The 19,268-nt window shown below is 34.5% G+C and overlaps 1 pseudogene; it reads left to right on the forward strand.

The window, feature by feature from the left end:
* The window catches only part of LOC148094204 (peptidyl-prolyl cis-trans isomerase A-like), an 85,398-nt pseudogene that overhangs the window by 61,621 nt on the left and 4,509 nt on the right, over positions 1-19,268 (forward strand).

The raw sequence follows: 19,268 nt of genomic DNA on the forward strand, positions 1-19,268 counted from the left end.
GAAAAAAATTACAAGAAGAAATAGGCTTTGCATATGTGGTAATTCACTTGAGCTCTCCTAGTTTATTTGCTTTTTTTATTTGTTAATTAAAGAATTGGATTGAATCACCCAGGCTCTTTCCAGCACTAATAATCAATGATTTTATGACATCCTCTCTGGGATACCATACAATCATTTTTTAGAACTTCATCATTCTATAAAGCTGCCTGGGTCACCCAAGGTGAAATTTGATACTGAGAATTTATGCCAAAACCCATGTAATTCATTTACTGTAAATCCTATGCTTCATCACTGGCCAAGATTCAGACCTAGACACTGAATGCTCGTGATTAATGTGCTTCTTTCCCAAGTGTTTAAGGCCCTTTCTGCCAGCAATCCAGCTTTGTTATTGATTGAACGATTATCAACACCTCTCTATCAGTGGGCTCCTCACATGCAGGCCATCTGAATATATGGATTACTTATACCCTAACAGAATTTTCAGAAAAAATTTCCCTTTTTCTTTCAAGAAATTGGTCTGCTTCTTGTGCCATGAGAAAGATTTTCCATGGTCCAGTCGTTCGTAATAATAAGGGTGCCTTCTCCTTTAGAGGTGTCTTTCCTGGCTATTAATAAGTGTCTGGCTAGTCATGGTGTCGGACTGAGAAAATCTGTTGGTGTAATGAGTGTACTAGGGATAGTACTACTTAGCGGCAAATGGATACAGCTTCTAAAACTGTGTACAGGCAATAGTTAGGGGAGAGGGCTTCAAGTAAAATTAATAGCCACCGTGTGCTTTTTAAAAAAATCAATGTGTGATTGAAATGGTATTCATTCAAGATTGTGCAGCTGGTTTAATGCTGGTTGTGCTTTAAGTAAGAGAATAATTAAATAGGATGGAAAACGGCGTAAGGTTATTCATGACAGAAAAGATGCCAGGAACGCGACCACGGAGGCCACTTGCTGATAAAAGAAGCTAAGATAAATTGAATGAGAACTATTAGTTTACAGCTTTTTTTCTTCATCTAAAGGACTTAGCTTTCTTATAAAATATTGTGCACACTTGGAGAGTTCTATACTTTAAAAGTTACTATACATACATGTTCTCATTTCTATGGCATATATGCAGTGAGTAGGACATAAAAAACCCATTAAAGGTTAGCCTTATGGGCTTTTTCATATGTATGTTAATCAAAACAATATTCTTGAAGAAAAGGGCTCTTTGAGGACTAGATTAAAACATAAAAATTTAAGAAATACAGTCCTATCATAATTATTGTAATGGTATTCATAAAATAAACTTATGTCATTGAACTTGGATTTCATTTCTAATACTTAAAAAAAATTATTAGCATTTGATTTTCTTTGTCATTCCCTTTTGTTAATGATGCATTGATATTAATCTTTTAAATATTGGTACTTCTTTAAGCATAATAATTAAAATTTCTCAACTATTCAGACATTTTAAAAAAGCAATATTAAACTCATTTATGTTGTAAATTCTTGGTCTCCTCTTTAGAGTGTTAACATTATGGCATTTCTCACTCGAAATGATGTTTCATTTATATTAGGTTATTTTAAAACTTATTCCCTTGCTGAATCTATTTCAAAATGTATTAGCTTTGCTATTATTGGTTAATATATGAGATCTTTGAACTGTTTAGTGCACACACATATATAAATTAAAGGATTTCAGAATCTTTTAAGAAACATAATTTAAATTTATACATACATGTATATACTCCTATTCACAGAGACTGAGGTTTGGGTTGATTCTACTTTGATGAAATTTCTAAAATTAAAAAATTAAAACTCCAACTTTAATGATTCTAATAAGTATGTACAAAACATCTAGTTCTCCACTTTGATGGCTGCACAAATGCATTTCATAGAGGAATCACAACTATCTGCTACATTCTTTTCTGTGAATTTTAAACTCTCTAAGCAATGATGCATTTCACTGAGCATCTTTGCTCTCTTATTACATCAGATAAGGTAAGAGCAAGATGTAAATGCCTCTTCACTTTAAGAAGCAAAGAAAACTTGGCTGGGAATTACTCTTTAAAGAATTATTTCCATAGACTTTTCACTAGTCAGCGGCAAAACTGTTTCTACATGTTTTGTTCAGCATCATGCTGGTTGTTTAGTTTGTCACAATATATAAAATATTGCTCTGATATCACCCCAAGCTTTACAAGGGAATGCATTCCAGACATAATTAAGAATAAACTAATACCTTCAGACAGGCTACTGTGTTTTTTTTTGTGTTTTTTAATTTGAAATGGTCATTTTACAGAAGAATACATTATATTTTTTCCATCAGAGTTTGATTTTCTAGTCATAGTTGAAGAAATTTGATCTCATATCTATTGGCTATTTTAGAATAAATTCTTACTTTCATTTTCCCATAATTTTCAACTCCTCTTAAAAAAAAAAAAAAAGAGCATCTGACAATTTTTTTGATTGCTTAAACTCATTTTCAAAGATAAGGCAACAGGAATCCCATTTTAGCTGCCCTTTAATAAAATGCTTCAAATGGATATATTGGGGTTTAATAATTCTTAGCTGAATTTCAGTCTTAGACAGAAAGATGGAAGGAAGAGTGGTGTCTTCATAGTCTGACTTTTAATCAGAAAATATCTGTTTTACTCTCCTTCCATATATGGGACACACTCACCTTGGGAGATAATCCAACATTCTATCTGGCTACTACATCTACCTCAAGATTTTCTGGTAATACATTGGCCTCTTCAGCAGGTCCAGCCATATTCTCCTGAACCAGCAATCAACAAACCAGAAATGACAAGTTATGTGCCCCTAATACATCAAAACCTATGGTAGAGATGGTCCAGAATAACAAAAGAAAATTTAGGAATTAGAAGACATAGTATTACAGTTACATTTCAGTGTTTTATATCTTGCTAGGTGTGCTCTATGAACACAAACATTTGGGGTGGAGGTTTATGAGGAACATTTCTTAACTCTAATTTTAAATTCTAAGAGAAACATCCTTCTCTCTATCCGTTGTTCTTACAGGGCCCTGGGTACACCATTTATAGGGCCTTATCTGTTATCATCGGATCATCTGTGATCATATCTTAGGTGAACAGAGGAGAGTATGCCCTGATTGGGTCTGCATGTGCTTACAGCTTACATAGTCAGTTTTGTAGTTGTTCAGGTATGAAAAACCACAGGCATTTTGGAAAGATTCATTCTTAGTTTCTTTTGGCTATATAATTCCCACAAAATCTTGCTAAGTTTCTGAACTGTTTAAGTCCAGTCAGTCCCATGAGTCAATAAGCACCCCCAAAGTTCTTAAATACACTTGAGTTTTGAGTTTGCTAGCTTTCTCACTCTATTTCTCTAAACTGTGTAATTTTTTTTCCCTATTCAATTTTCTTTTCATACTTAGCACTTTCTAGTAGAGAGTCTGGAACAGTTGCCTTTCCAAACTTTAAAGGCTTTTGATCTCTGGACATTCTCCAAATCTTTTTAAACTTCATAACATATCTTTCTAGAAACAATTTGCTAAAGGCAGCCAGTAGTAACCAAAACACATTTTCACTCTGCCTTTTTCCAATCACCTTCTCTACAGCAATAGTTCCATTATGTATATTACTTGCCTTCCAAGTTATTCCAGATGGAAATTTTGTAGCAGCTCAACAGACTCTCTAGGTTTCAAGCCTGTAATATCTGTTTTTTCATTGTCCATTCCTCGACTATTAAACAAATGCCACACAGTTTTTTAATGGCAGCATATCAACTGGAATTCTTTTTTTTTTAAGTTTAGGGTAAGTAATTGTTTAGGGTAAATGGATAGTATTATAACAAACACACCTCTGAATTTCAGTGACTTAACCCCAATATGTTTCTTACATAAAGTACAATGTGGTATTTTCAGTCTTTGTATAGCCTGGGACTTGGTATCTATGCACTTTGGCATCTTTCGTGTTTTGTCTCTGCTCTCCTTCGGGACTCAGAAGGTTCTGATGGATGTTCTGCCCCTGACTGGCTGGCAGTTAGGGAAAGAGAGGGCATGGAAATTACTTTGAGGAGGTGGTTTTTTTTCTGTTTGTTTTTTATGGACCAGTCTTGGAAGTTGTATACTTCAACTCCAATTACAATCCTTTGCCCAGAGTCTGGGCAGAATCTGCAACAAAGAAAATCTCTTGGTGAACTTTAAGGGAGAGATCAACAGTAATACAGTCATAGTCAGGGATTTTAAAACTCTTCTGTCATCAATGGATAGAGCTTCCAAACAAAAAAATCAGCAAGGCAACAGTGACCTTAAATGACACAACACATCATAAGGATTTAATTGATTTTTACAGAACATTTCATCCCCAAACAGCATAATATACATTCTCAAGTGCACATGGAACATTCTCAAAGATAAACCACATGTTAGAATATAAAATAAGTATTAACAAATCCAAGAAGAGTGAAATCGTATCAAGCATCTTCTCAGGTCACAATGGCATGAGACTACAATAAAAAACTGAAAAACATTCAAACGCATGCAGACTAAATAGAATGTTATTAAACAATAAATGGGTCAACAATGAAATCAAAGAAGAAATAAAAAATGTCCTGGAAACAAATAAAGTGAACACACAACAACCCAAAATCTTTGGGACTCAGCAAAAGCAGACCTGAAAGGAAAGTTCATAGCACTGCAGGCCTATCTCAAGAAACAAGAAATATCTCAAACAAACCATCTAACCCTATAACCTAAAAGAACTAGAAAAAGAATAACAAAGTGCAGAGTCAGTAGAAGGAAGGAAATAATAAAGATCAAAGAAGAAATGAACAAAATAGAGTCTAAAAAAAGCAATACATAAGATCAATGAAACCAAAAGCTGGTACTTTAAAAAGATAAACAAGATTGACAAACCTTTAAACAGACTCATCAAGCAAGAAGGAGAGAGGACCCAAATAAATAAAATCAGAAAGGAAAGAGGAGAAGTAACAACTGATTCCACAGAAACACAAGGGATTGTAAGGAAATATTAACAAATGACTGCCAAAAAATTGGACAATCTGAACTAAATGGATAAATTCCTAGAAACGTACAATTGTTCAACCAGAATAAGGAAGAATCAGAGAACCTGAAGAGACCAATTACAGCTAATGAAGCAGTAATCAAAAAGCTCCCAGCATGTCCCTGCGGTGTGGCTCAGTTGGTTGAGTGTGGTCGTACCATGCACCAAAATGTTGGTTCAATTCTAGGTCAGGGCATATGCCCAGATTGCAAGCTCAATCTCCAGTAGGGGGTGTGCAGGAGGCAGCTAATTGATGTTTTTCTCTCTACTTCTTCCTTTCTCTCTAAAATCAATAAAAACATTTAAAAAAGAAAGAAGAAAGAAAAAAGCTCCCAGCAAACAGTAATTCTGGATGGGATGGCTTCACAGGTGAATTTTACCAAATATTCAAAGAACTAACACCTATCCTTTTCAAACTATTCCAAAATATTCAAAAGGAGAGAAGACTCCTAGGCTCTTTTTATGAGGCCAGCATTATCCTAATTCCAAAACCAGATAAAGACACTACAAAGAAAGAGAGTTATAGGCCAACATCCCTGATGATCATAGATGCAAAAATCCTCAACAATAATTAGCAAACTGGATCCAGCAGTATATTAAAAAAATCATACGCCATGGTCAAGTAGAATTTATTCCAGGGATGCAAGTGTGGTACAATATTCTCAAATCAATAAATGTGATACATCACATAAACAAAATGAAGGACAAAAATCACATGGTCATATCAGTAGATGAAGAAAAATCATTTAATAAAATACAGTGCCCGTTTATGATGAAAACTCTCAACAAAGTAGGAATAGAAGGAACTTACCTCAACATAATAAAGGCCATATATGAAAATCCACAGCCAACATACTCAATGGGCAAAAACTAAAAGCATTTCTCTGAAGATTGGAAACAAGACAAGGGTGTCCACTTTCACCACTATTATTCAACACAGTACTGGAAGTTCTAGCTACAGCAATCAGGCAAAAAGAAGTAAAAGGCATCCAAATTGGGAAGAAGTAAAACTGTCATTATTTGCAGATGACATGATACTATATATAAAGAACCCTAAAGATTCCACCAAAAACTTACCAGAACTGATCAATGAAATCAGTAAATTAGTTGGATACAAAATAAATATCCAGAATTCAGTTGCATTATTATGCAGGGATAATGAACTATCAGAGAGGGAAACTAAGAAACCAATTCCATTCACAATTGCTTCAAAAAGAATAAAATGCCTAGGAATAAATTTAACCCAGGATGTAAAGGACCTGTACTTGAAAAATTATAATACAATGAAGAAAGAAATAGAAGAGACAAATAAGTGAAAGCATATACCTTGTTTATGGATAGGAAGAATTAACATAATTAAAATGTCCATACTACCCAAAGCAATGTATAGATTCAGTGCAATTCCTATCAAGATACCAAAGGCATATTTCACAGAACTAGAACAAATATTACAAGAATTTATATGGAACTACAAAAGACCCTGAATAGCCTCAGCAATCTTGAGAAAGAATAAAGTTGCAGGAATTGCACTACTTGATATCAAACTATACTACAAACCATAGTAATCAAAATAGCATGGTACTGGCATGAAAACAGATGTAGATAAATGGCACAGAATAGAGAGCCCAGAAATAAACCCACATCTTTATGGTCAATTAATATTTGCCTAAGGAAGCAAGAGCATGCAATGTCGTAAAGATAGTCTATTCAGTAAATGGGCTTGGGAAAATTGGACTGATATGTGCAAAATAATGGAACTAGACTACCTTCTTGCACCATACACAACAATAAACTCAAAATGGATTAAAGACTTAAATGGTATACTCAAAACTATAAAAATCCTAGAAGAAAACATAGGCAGTGAAATCTTGGACATTTCTTGTTGCAATATATTTTTTCTGATGTATCTCCTCGGACAAGGGAATTAAAGAAAAAAACAATGGGGACTACATCAGACTAAAGCATTTTTGCAGAGCAAAGGAAACCAACAAAATAAAAAGACAACCCACTGAATGGGAGAACATATTTGCCAATGATACATCTGATAAGGGGTTAATAGCCAAAATTTAAAAAGAACTTATAAAACTCAACACCAAAAAACCCCCAAACAATCCAATTAAAAAACACATAGAGGACCTGAGTAAACACTTCTCCAAAGAGGACATACAGATGTCCAATACACATATGAAAAGATGCTCAGTGTCACTAATCATAAGAGAAATGTAAACTAAAACCACAATGAGATATCACCTCGAACCTGTCAGAATGGCTGCCATCAATAAATCAACTAACAACAAGTATTGGAGAGGGTGTGGAGAAAAGGGAACCCTCGTGCACTATTGGTGGGAATGCAGACTGGGGCAGCCACTGTGGAAAGCAGTATGGAGTTACCTCAAAAGATTAAAGTGGAACCGCCTTATGATACAGTGATTCCACTTCTGGGAATTTATCCCAAGAAACCCAAAATACTAATTCAAAAGAATATATGCACCCCTATGTTCACTGCAGTGTTATTTACAGTAGCCAAGGTTTGGAAGTAGACCAAGTGCCCATCAATAGATGAATAGATAAAAAAGCTGTGGGACATTTACACCATGGAATACTACTCAGTTGTAGAAAATAAGGAAATCTTACCTTTTGTGACAGCATGGATGGACCTGGAGAGCATTATGCTAAGTGAAATAAGGCAGTGAGAGAAAGACAAATCCCATATGATTTCATTTATATGTGGAATCTAATGAATAAAATAAACAGCATAGGAAGAGACTCATAGATACAGAGAACAGACTGACAGCTGTCAGAGGGCAGGTTGTAGTGGGGGTGGGTAAAAAGAAAGGTTGAAGGGATTAAGTAAGCAAATAAAACACAAGAAACCACCTCATAGGCAACAGTATGGTGATTCCCAGAGGGAAATGAAGGTAGGGTGAGGAAGCAGAGGGTAAGGGGGGATAAATGGTGATGGAAGGAGACTTGACTTGGCGTGATGAACACACAATACAATAACAGATGAGATATACATATATATATTAAAAATCATCATATGACATCTTTATCATTGACAAATTTCTTGTGCACCAAGCTAGTAATTTTAAAGCTGTAATATTCTTATATTTTCAAAATAAGATATGCAACATATTCAGCAAGTTATGTCATGTCAAAAATTCTTCTGAGGTAACTCTAACTTTGTCAGTTGGCTATAGAAAGGGACAAGCAGTGCACTCATGTCCAAAAAAATGACTTCTGGAAAATAACTGTTAACTTCCAGAATATATAGATACGCAAAGCCAAAATTTACTTTGTTTCCATTCTCCTGAAATGTACTCTTTAATCACAATTAGTAGTCCTTAAGTAAATACTATGTAAACTGGAGTCTTATTTAAAGGAGAGAAGCTATCACATATTCCACTGTAGTGATGGGGTATTTACATGGCAGTTATCAAGCCATTATATTGTCTTTCCTTTAACATAATCAACTTCATTTCCTAAATCTTGTTTAGGCAAAGTGGTTGAGCTAAGTAACAATTAACTAGCATAGTGTATATTGCTTAAAGCAGTTGTCGTTGGCATTTTTGTAGTTCTTCTGATATTTGTTTTTCTTAATTTAATAATTTGGGAAAAGAACATTTAAACATAAGTTAAACATTTATGCAAATAATCCATTAAGCTGACTTTTAAAAATATTCCAATTATAATAATTACCTGCATTCTTTACCCTTGTATTGCCAATTACGGTTTATGGATGCAAAAGTTGGACAGTAAGGAAGGCTAATAGGAAAAAAATGGACTGACTTGAAATTTGGTGTTGGAGGACATTGTCCTGCACCTCCAGAAAGAGGAACAAGTGAGTGCTAGGCTAAAAATATTGGTGGAGGCAAAAGACAAAGCAAAACAAAACTGAAGCTGTCCTACTTCAGGCACATCATCAGAAGTCAAGATTCTTTGGAAAAGACAATAATGCTGGGAAAAATAGAAGGTAGCTGGAAGAGAGGACGACCAAATATGAGATGATTGACTTCATAGAAGAAGCCCCAGGCATGAGTCTACAGGAGATGAGAGGGCTGTTGAGGACAGGACATTATGGACAACATTCATTCATAGGGTCTCCAGGAGTTGGGTCCAGCTAAATGACGTGTAACACAGAGCCTTCTGCTTAGATTTGCCAAGAGGCCACTCACTGCCCCTGAGGCAAAATTGACTTCTGTTTGATTTCCTTTTTGTCCTGAGATCTTAGCATTTTAAATCTTTGCTTTCTCAGCAGATCCCTAAGGCCTTTATTATATCTTTATGTTTATCTATGTGTCTGTGTATATTCAAATATCAATCTGATCGTTTCAGTGGGAATGTTGGACTTCTGCAAGTTAATTCATTTTAGCTAGAAAAGAAACTCATTTACATTTTGAAATTAATTCACATTTTCTGTTTAAGCATAAAGAAATATAAAGACAAATATTAGCTATCTAAAAATAAAGGAGTGAAGTCAAATAGCAATTTATATAAAATGTTAAGGTAAGACAGGGCAATTGTAAATTTTATTGTCATTACCGTAATTTCTTTATATTCAGTGTTGTAGTTCTATCCATTTTTCAAATAAATATTTTTTCATAACAAAGTAAGTGATTTTTAGATAATATCATGATGATTTTATTGGTTGAGTTCAGCTTTCCAAACTTTTTCAATCCAACTCTTTGTATTTTAGCACTGTCTCTAGTTAGATGGATTTCATAGAGTGTTTTTACACTGTATTTTATCCTGATACATTTTAGACTTCACAACTTTTTTGACATGTTTTAGATACTAAAGGCACATCAATATATTTATTATCTTAAGATCTTAAGTTTTTGAAATCTTTAAATTTTGTATGCTTATAGCACATAAATAGTGAAGTTTAGAAAACCTCAGTAGCAACAGTGAATGAGATTCTAATGACTTGGTAGAAGGTATTTTTTTTAATTTTTGTTTTTGTATTTTCTCTCCAATTATTTTTATTTAATTACCATTATTTAATTTTGCTATTAAAATTGAGGCATAGGTGTTTTTTCCTGTTGTTACACCTAGAAAATTAGACTTTGCTTTTAGGCCTTGAAAATAAAGTGAGAATAAAGTAAATTTAAGAGCTGCAGGTTGCCATAGAAATAAACAGAGGGATGTGAAATGTTGATTAAAGATCAAAGAATGGTAGCAGAATTAATTATGTGGAAGCTGTGAAATCACTTATAAATTGCATAAGGCCAAGATAAGGGAATTGGAAACTTATTACTAATTAATTCTTTCTTTTTATAAATATGTTTTTATTGATTTTAGAGAGAGAGGAAGGGAAAGGCAGAGAGGTTGGGAAACGTTACTGCATCAACATCTATTGGCTGCCTCCTGCATGCCCCCTGCTGGGGATTGAGCCCCCAACCAGGGCATGTGCCCTGACCAGGAATGGAACCATGAACTCCTGGTGCATAAGTTGACGCTCAACCACTGAACCACACCAGCAGGGAATTAGTAATTAATTCTTATAATGCATTAATAAAATAGGCAGGGAGCATCTTAATGTTTTAGTGGAAATTTGTCTGTAATAGCTAAATTCATTCCTGAAAGCTTTGTGATTCAATTTATTAAACCCTAAGAAACTGGCTTCAGAACATACACAGCCAAATGGAAGACAGGGTGCAATACAAGTGTAAGTGCTACCAAATTACTTGGTTTGGATATAGAGATTATGAAGGGGTTTAAATAATATAAATGTAACAGCATAGTCATAATGAACTGTGCCAATTCCAATAATTAGGGGGATGTGGGGAGTACAGTAATTCAAACCTAACCACTGAGTACAGAGCAAGTGATATAGAACACAATAAGAAGTACTTTAAAAAATGTAGAGCCAATGTGATATCATGCATTTACAGGTTTTCAAAGGCTCTTTCATCCTATATGTTTAAAAATCTTAAGTACTTTTATATATTATGCTTTGTGCTATGAGATTTAAATTAGACAAGTACAGACATTATCTATATAGTTAGCTAGTTTCTGATTCCTGGACTTTACTCTGATAAAGAGATTGTAAATGGTTGTAATTCATACTTATTATTTATTAATTTTTCATCTTAGAGTTATTCTGGATATTTTATAGAATATTAGACCACCTGGAATGGTTTTAGACTTTGTATTTCAATGGCACCCTTTTTGTCATATAGCTGACCTGAACAAATTTTATAGAAACAGATATCTTTAACACTGGATTTTACTTAAATAAATTATATTTTAATGCATATGTAAAAGTTTCTTCTGAAGTTCTAAGGGTTCAAAACAATGATTATAAAAATTGCATAGAAAGTATACATATATAATTAATATTCTGAAAAATACTCTTAATGATAATGGCCATAATTTAACTATAATTATAAAGATTCACAGAAGTATAATAGGTATCAGTAGTCCAAGGCGTTGTTGTCTCTGCCAGAAACATCAGCAATCAGAAGTTCTTACTTACAGGGCCCCTTATAGACTGAATCTCCTGTAAGACTCATGTGATCAAACCAATATCTAGACATCAAGTACTAAAATGCTGTTTTTTTTGGGGGGGGGGGGTATTGGGATGGTGGCATGCGAAGCAGGTTCCTCTTTTTCCCTTCAGTTGTGAGAACTATGCAGTGCATATGATGGTGTTGTCTATCAGGGTATATCTTAGAGCAAAATTGAGGAAGTTATTTGGAAAAAATAATAAAGTAAGACTTTGTACATCCTAAAATGGAAAATTGATGTCAAAGTCATATTTATACTAAGTACATAGAAATAGCCAATAATCAGGCAAGCTTCAAGGTACCATTCAAAATAAAGAAATAAAATAATCTTTTATTTATGACTCTGGGTTTGATGGAATATGACTGTATCCATAGCATTTAAATTCATTGTGCTTTTCTTTATGGTACATATGGGGATGAATAATAATACCCTCTATCAATTTTTTTTTTTTCTATAGGGACAAGGCATCTACATTCTTTTATTCAATAAACACTTTTTGAGCTGGTCTATGCCAGAGATCGTTCTAGGTTTTAGTGGTCAAAATAGTAAGAGTTCCTGATGTTATGCACAATGCAATCTGGTAGGGAGACAGATAATAAACATAAAAAATAAATGCATGAAATGCATTTAGATACTGATAAAGGCTAATAGAAAGTAAAATAGAGAAATATGATAGAGAATGTCAGAATGTCCTCAGCAGGTAGATATCTCTGTAGGGCTGGTCACAACATAGCAGCAGGCTTCTTTCAGGAAGTGGAGGGAGGGAGCTTGGGGGGAAGGGGGAAGGGAGAAGGAGAGGGAAAGAGAAACACTGACCTAGTGTCTTTCAGAACAATCTCAATAGTACGGTTTCATCATTTCTGCCATATTCTGTTGGTCACACAGACCAGCGCTGTTACATACAGTCTGGGAAGAGGCTACACAAAGGTATGAATGCCAGCAGGTGGGAACACGAGTGAGCACCTTGGAGGCTGGCCACAACATGCAGTGGTGGTCAAGGAAAATGAAGAGTGCAGAAAGGATCTGGGGATTTTTTGATAATTTAGTTTTATTTCTGAAATGTGATTATGTCAGAAGCAAGACTAAATTAAGAGGGAGTGAATGTGTGGTCCAGAAATAGAAACAATAGCTATAAACAGAAAATGTGACTGAAAGGTATAAATGGATGAAGCATATGGTAACTGGAAAGTAAAGAAAAAGAAGACATGAAGAGTCTGGCTATGAAGATTTGAAACTACAGACAAAAAATCTGTGGAGATCAAGAGATTTAAAAAGTTGTTGAGAATGTGGAAAATGAGGGAACTAGGTCCCTATTTTTTTTCTGTGTGTGTGGAGGAGGGAGACAATTTTGAGAACACAGGTAAAACATTAGGCATGGATGGAAAGACCATGGATGGAAAGACGTATACTACTGTCTGTGTGAATGCAGGGAAGACTAAAGGATAGACAAAGAGACTAAGATGTTTCAGTATGAAAAGATGGATTTATGCAACAATTTATACACTGATATTAAAGTGAAATATGAGCTCTGTAAGAACTGTCCACATTTGTTTCAAAACTGAGTACTAACCACAACACTTATCTCGTTTATCCTTAAACTCTGACTAGTCCAGCATTGACTGAAACAAGTAATTTGTCTTCACCTATGTTATTTTTACATTGCTTGATATTGTTGGAGAAAGTGCAGAACCTTGAAGACTGGAGCTACAAATCCATAGAGCCATACCTGGATCTATGCACAGGCACAGAGTTCTTTCGTGTGCTATCACAGGCTCTCTGCAAAACTCATAGACACCGTTTTTAAGTCTATGGAAATACACCACCCCCCTATTGTAAAAGCAATATTTGTATCTCGTATTTTAGAGATTAAAAATGTCAAAAAACACAGCCGATGCTTCCATTTCCTTTGCTTCCCAATCTTTCCTACTCCACTTTTTCAGTCTGTCATAAAGACTATAAATTTCTTTCATTTATCAAAGTTCATGTTTGTTTGTTTGTTTCCTTCTGCCTCCTGGAAATCTTTGTCAGGAGTCTTATACTTTCTCTCTCTCTTTTCCCTCTGTTGGTCTCCTTCCTTTTTTGTCTCTTTTATCCTTTGTTCTCTCTCTGTCTTTGTCCCAATTTTTGTGTATAAGCATTATTTTATAATGAAAACAATCAGTCGACCAAGGAAAAGACTATCTATCATAATCCATTTCCTTAGAAAATTCTTTCCATTATCACATATCATCTTGAAAAATGTTTTGTACTTATTTTCTCAACTTCCTTTAATTTCTCAATGGCACACATTTCTTAAGACATCAGTATCTGGACATTACTCAAACTGCTTTACTCTTTCTAAAATTACATTCAATATCAACTTACAGTTATTGGCTTATATACAGTTATACTAGTCTAAAATTATTCTTATTGGCTTATAGAAAATTCTTACCATATTTTCTCTCTCTGCAGTATTTTTGATAGTGTTTTCTGTAACCTGAATTTCTACAGTATGTTGTCCCATGGCTTCTGCCATTCATTTCTTCTAGGAGCACCTGATACTCCTACTTTATTTTTGACAATTATTGGGTTATCCTCCCCTGCTAACACATTAAATGATGGGCTTCCTAGACATTTTCAATTTGATTACTTTATATTATTGCTTAAATTCTTGCTTGACAAATATTTAATGTTGTCTTTTTAACATTGGTAATTTTATTTATTATTTCTAAGCTGGGTACTCTCAAATTGGTATCTCTTTCTCTAAACTATACTGAACTTCATAACAACATCACTGAAAGTTCATACAAGAATTTCCACATAGGATTCCTATTTAGAATTATTTTAACTCAAACTATTTCATTGAATTCACGACTTACCCTCCCAAGATATTATACAATATGTAAATTCTCTTGTCAACAAATTTTATTACCATGTGTTCTCTCCTCCTTTGTTCTAGAACCCATCTTCATTGACATTCCTATAGTTATTTTATCAAATCTGTGGATGGCCCTGGCCGTTGTGGCTCAGTTGGTTAAATGTTGTCCCATATACAGGGTTGCCGATTTGATTCCCAGTCAGGGCACATATCCAGGTTGTGGGTTCGCTTCTCAGTTGGGATGCATGCAGGAGGCAACCGATTGATGTTTTTTTTTCTCTCTCTCCCCTCCTTCTCTCCCCTCTTCCTCTCTCTAAAATAAAAAAAAAAATTAAGTGTAGTTGGTATACAATGTTATATAGTTTCAGGTATACAATATAGTGATTTGACATCTTTTTTAAAATAGGTTTTTACTGAATTTAGGGAGAGGAAGGGAGAGAGAGAGAAAGAGAGAGAGATAGAAACATTGATGAGAGAGAAATGTTGATTGGCTGCCTCCTGCACACCCCTACTGGGGATCAAGCCTGCAACTCAGGCATGTGCCCTAACGGAGAATCAAACTGGTGACCTCCTGGTGCATGGGATGACGCTGAAGCAACTGAACCACACCGGCTGGCCATGATTTGACATTTTATAACTTGTGATCACCCCACTAATTTATCTGTCACCATGTAAACTTATCACAATATTATTGACTACATACTCCTTCAACTATTTCAGCCATCCCCTCACCCTCTCCCCTCTGGCAACTATCCCTTTGTTCTCTGTTTCTATGAGTCTGTTTTTGTTTTGTTTCGATTTTTCATTTGTTTGTTTGGTTTTTAGATTCCACATATACGTGAAACCATATGGTTTTTGTCTTTCTCTGTGTGAAGTATTTCATTTAGCATAGTACCCTCTAGTTCCATCCATATTGTCACTAGTGGCAAGATTTCATTTCTGTGTAATTTTTTATTGTGTATACATACCACATCTTTATCCATTCATCTATATGTGGACACCTAGGTTGCTCCCATATCTTGACTATTGTAAATAATGCTGCAATGAATATAGGAGTGCATATATATCTTTAAATTAGTATGTTTGTTTTCTTCAGATAAGTAGTCAGAAGTGGAATTGCTGGATCATGTGATAGCTCTATTTTTAGTTTTCTGTGGAATCTCCATACTGTTTTCCGTAGAGGATGCTCCAATTTGTCGTTCCAACAACAGTTCACAAAGGTCTGCTTTTCTCTACATCCTCACCAACACATTCTATTTGTTGGCTTATTAAAATAGCCATTCTGACTGGATTAATAACTTAAATATAAGGCCTGAAACCATAAAACCCCTAGAAGAAAACATAGGTAGTAGACTATTTGACATCAGTCTGAGTAATAACTTTTTATATATATCCCCTTGAGCAAATAAAACAAAAGCAAAAATAAACAAATAAGACTTCAGCAAATTAAAAGGTGTCTACACAGAGATGGAAACCATCAACAAAACAAAAGACAACGTACTGAATAGGAGAATATCCAAATATATACGGAACTTATGCAACCCAATAACAAAAAACGGCAATCTGATCAAAACATGGGCAGAGAACCCAAACAGACATTTCTTCAAATATGGAAGGATGCTTAGCATCACTAATCAGAGAAATGAAAATCAAGACAAGTACCATATGATCTCACTTATATGTGGAATTTCATGAACAAAATAAACTGATGAACAAAGTGGAACTAGAGGCATAGATACATGGAACAGACTGAGAACTGTCAAAGGAGAGCAGCATGGGGGCAACTGGATGAAAGGTGAAGAGATTAGCCAAAGAACATATATGCATAACCGGTAGATATAGACAACTGTTAGGTGATGGCCAGCGGGAAGAGGGGAGTGGGGACTGGGTAGAGGTGGGCAAAGAGGGGAAAATGGGGACATCTGTAATAGTGTCAACAATAAAAGTAAAGTTTAAAAAGAAATCACAATGACACAACACTTCATAGTTTTCCTATCTTCCTTGTGAGTATTGCATTTTGCTTTTTATGCCTTTCAGAAAACCTAATTGAGAAATCTAGATATGCTTCTTGAATGATGGAGACTGGATATGTCAGTAGAATTGATGTGTTAGATTTTGCAAAATTCTTATATGAGGGATTATATGAGAGCCTAGGGCCTTGAAAATTATAAATTTATTTTTTTTAAAAAAAAATAACAGTTCTACACATTTAGAGTCTTACACCATGTATTTTCCCAGTCCCACATTAACTTCAGGCTATTGCTGTGAATTGGGGACCTGTGCTGCAGAAAACAATGGTGACCTGTATGTTTGGGACGTTCTTTACTTATGTCTTTCTTACTGTTCCATATTTTGGAAGCATGTTCCTTATTTCTTATTGTCTCCACTTTATTCTCCAATTTTCTTTATCATATTGTCCTTGGGAAGATTATTGCTCTTGATAGACAATGCTTGTCTAAATGTTATTGATGATAAAGGTAGCGCAGCATAAAATGAACTTATTACTAGATTAGTATACAAAATAAATATAACAAATAAAAGGAAGGTAAATGGTAAAAATATACATGGAATTTTTATATAATATAAGAACCAGATAAATACTACTCCTATAATAAAGACTATGACTCTTAAGAAAATAAAGGCAATGAAATATAACCAAGAAGAAATAATATGCTAATAGGAAGTAATAAATAAGTTTTCACTTTCAGTGAAATATACCTGAGGTTTAATTACATACAGTAAGTGAAATAAATTAGAAGCAATACAGATTAGGAAGAATATACCTTGAGATGGAATTAGGGAAAGGAATTTCAAATTTGAAAAGTTATGCAATTTGCAATAGATTAAAGATAGATCAATAGATATAGATGATAGATAGATAATAGATTAGATAGATAGATGATAGATAGATAGATAGACAGACAGACAGACAGATAGATGATAGATAGAACCCAAGAGATGATGATGTATAAAGAAGTTAGGCAAAGGTATTATGACTTAGACATAATTGATGCAGCTGAAACTTATTAACACTATAAAAGAGTAATACAGTCATTAGATAAAAACCTGAATCTCCAGATTAAATGACCTATTTGTCCAAGAGAAACTGATAGAGTGCTGTAAACATTAAGTGATATCCTTCTATATTATTGAACTAACAGAGTTAAAGAAATATATCTTCCATATTACTTTCCATAGTGGCTGCACCAATCTGCATTCCCACCAACAGTGCACAAGGGTTTCCTTTTCTCCACATCCTCACCAACATTTGTTTTCTGTTGATTAATTTGATGATAGCCATTTGACAAGTGTGAGGTGATATCTCATTGTGGTTTTAATTTGCATTTGTCTGATGATTAGTGACGTTGAGCATTTTTTCATATGTCTACTGGCCATCTGTGTGTCCTTTTTGGAGAAGTGTCTATTCAGGTCCTTTGCCCATTTTTTTATTGGATTGCTTGATTTTCTGGTGTTGAGTTTTATAAGTTCTTTTTAAATTTTTGATATTAACCCCTTATCAAATGCATTGGCAAATAGAGCATTATGCTAAGTGAAATATGCCAGTCAGAGAAAGACAAGTACCATATTATTTCACTTATATGTGGAATCTAATGAACAAAATGAACTAACAAACAAAATAGAGACAGACTCATAGATAAAGAGCAGGCTGACAGCTGTTAGGGGCTTTGGGGGGTTGGGTGGGGGTAGTTGTGGAGGGAATGAATAAAAAATAAATAAAAACACATGGACAACAGTGTGGTGATTACTGGGGGAAGGGATGGTGGGGGTGTCGAAGAGGGTATGGGGGGATAAATGCTGATGGAAGGAGACTTGACTTGGGGTGGTGAACAGACAACCCAGTGTACAGATGATGTGTTGTGGAATTGTGCACCTGAAATTTGTATAATTTTGTTATCCAATGTCACCCCAATAAATTCAATAAAAAGGAAAAAAAGAAAAAAAAAGTAATATATCCTCTAGAAATTTGGGGGATATCTGCTTTCAGTTATTATCAAGATAAAAAGTCCTGTGGCTATTCAGGCAAAGACAGACTATAAGAAATTAGAAAGAAATCTGATTTGTTTCAATAGTCTACACACCATTCAACGTAACATGACCGAGAAATAAAGTTTTACAAACACTGAGGGGAAATGAGCATGAACCAAGAATTCCTCTTTGTTCCTCCCCCAGCCAACTTCTCATTCAAGTATAAAGACAGAAAATCTCCAAACACATATACATAAAGCACTTGGAGATAATAGCATCCAAGCATTCCTGGAAATAATCTGAAAATGTTAAGATTCAGCGAACTGATGTAATATAAATTAAAATGAATAAAGGATAATAAAATTATGGTATAAAAGACTTTCAAAAATCACTGAATACATTTAAATGTATAACAATGAAAAATGGTATCCCTTGTCAATGGGAAACAGTGAAATAAAATATGGCAAAATAAAATATTATGAAAAATTAACTTTTTTCATCCCAGTCTGGAAAGATACCTAGGGTGAATTTACTATGCTAAATTTCCTATCTATAACCAATGAGTGTGGGTCTCTGAAATTCCACCATATGAAAACAGTCTTTACGGGCATGTTCACGAGATAAAGTGGAATAATCTTATTAAATATATAAACCAGAAAGTGGATAGTGAACCAAACAGAAAATGATTTTATGTTTTGCTGTGTAATTGCCCCAAAATTGGTATTTCATATCAGTGTAAAGGGTCCTTCTCTACATGGTTATTCAGGGATACAGGCTGTTGGAGTGCTTCCCTTCCTCAGGGTGTGGTCTCCAAGGTCAGCATGGCCATTTCTGCCCTACCCTGTTGGAGGAAAAAGAGTACACAGAAACCAAATGGTTTTATGGCCTGCAGC

Source organism: Miniopterus natalensis, chromosome 1 (genome assembly GCF_054644295.1).
Source record: "Miniopterus natalensis isolate mMinNat1 chromosome 1, mMinNat1.hap1, whole genome shotgun sequence".
NCBI lineage: Eukaryota > Metazoa > Chordata > Mammalia > Chiroptera > Miniopteridae > Miniopterus > Miniopterus natalensis.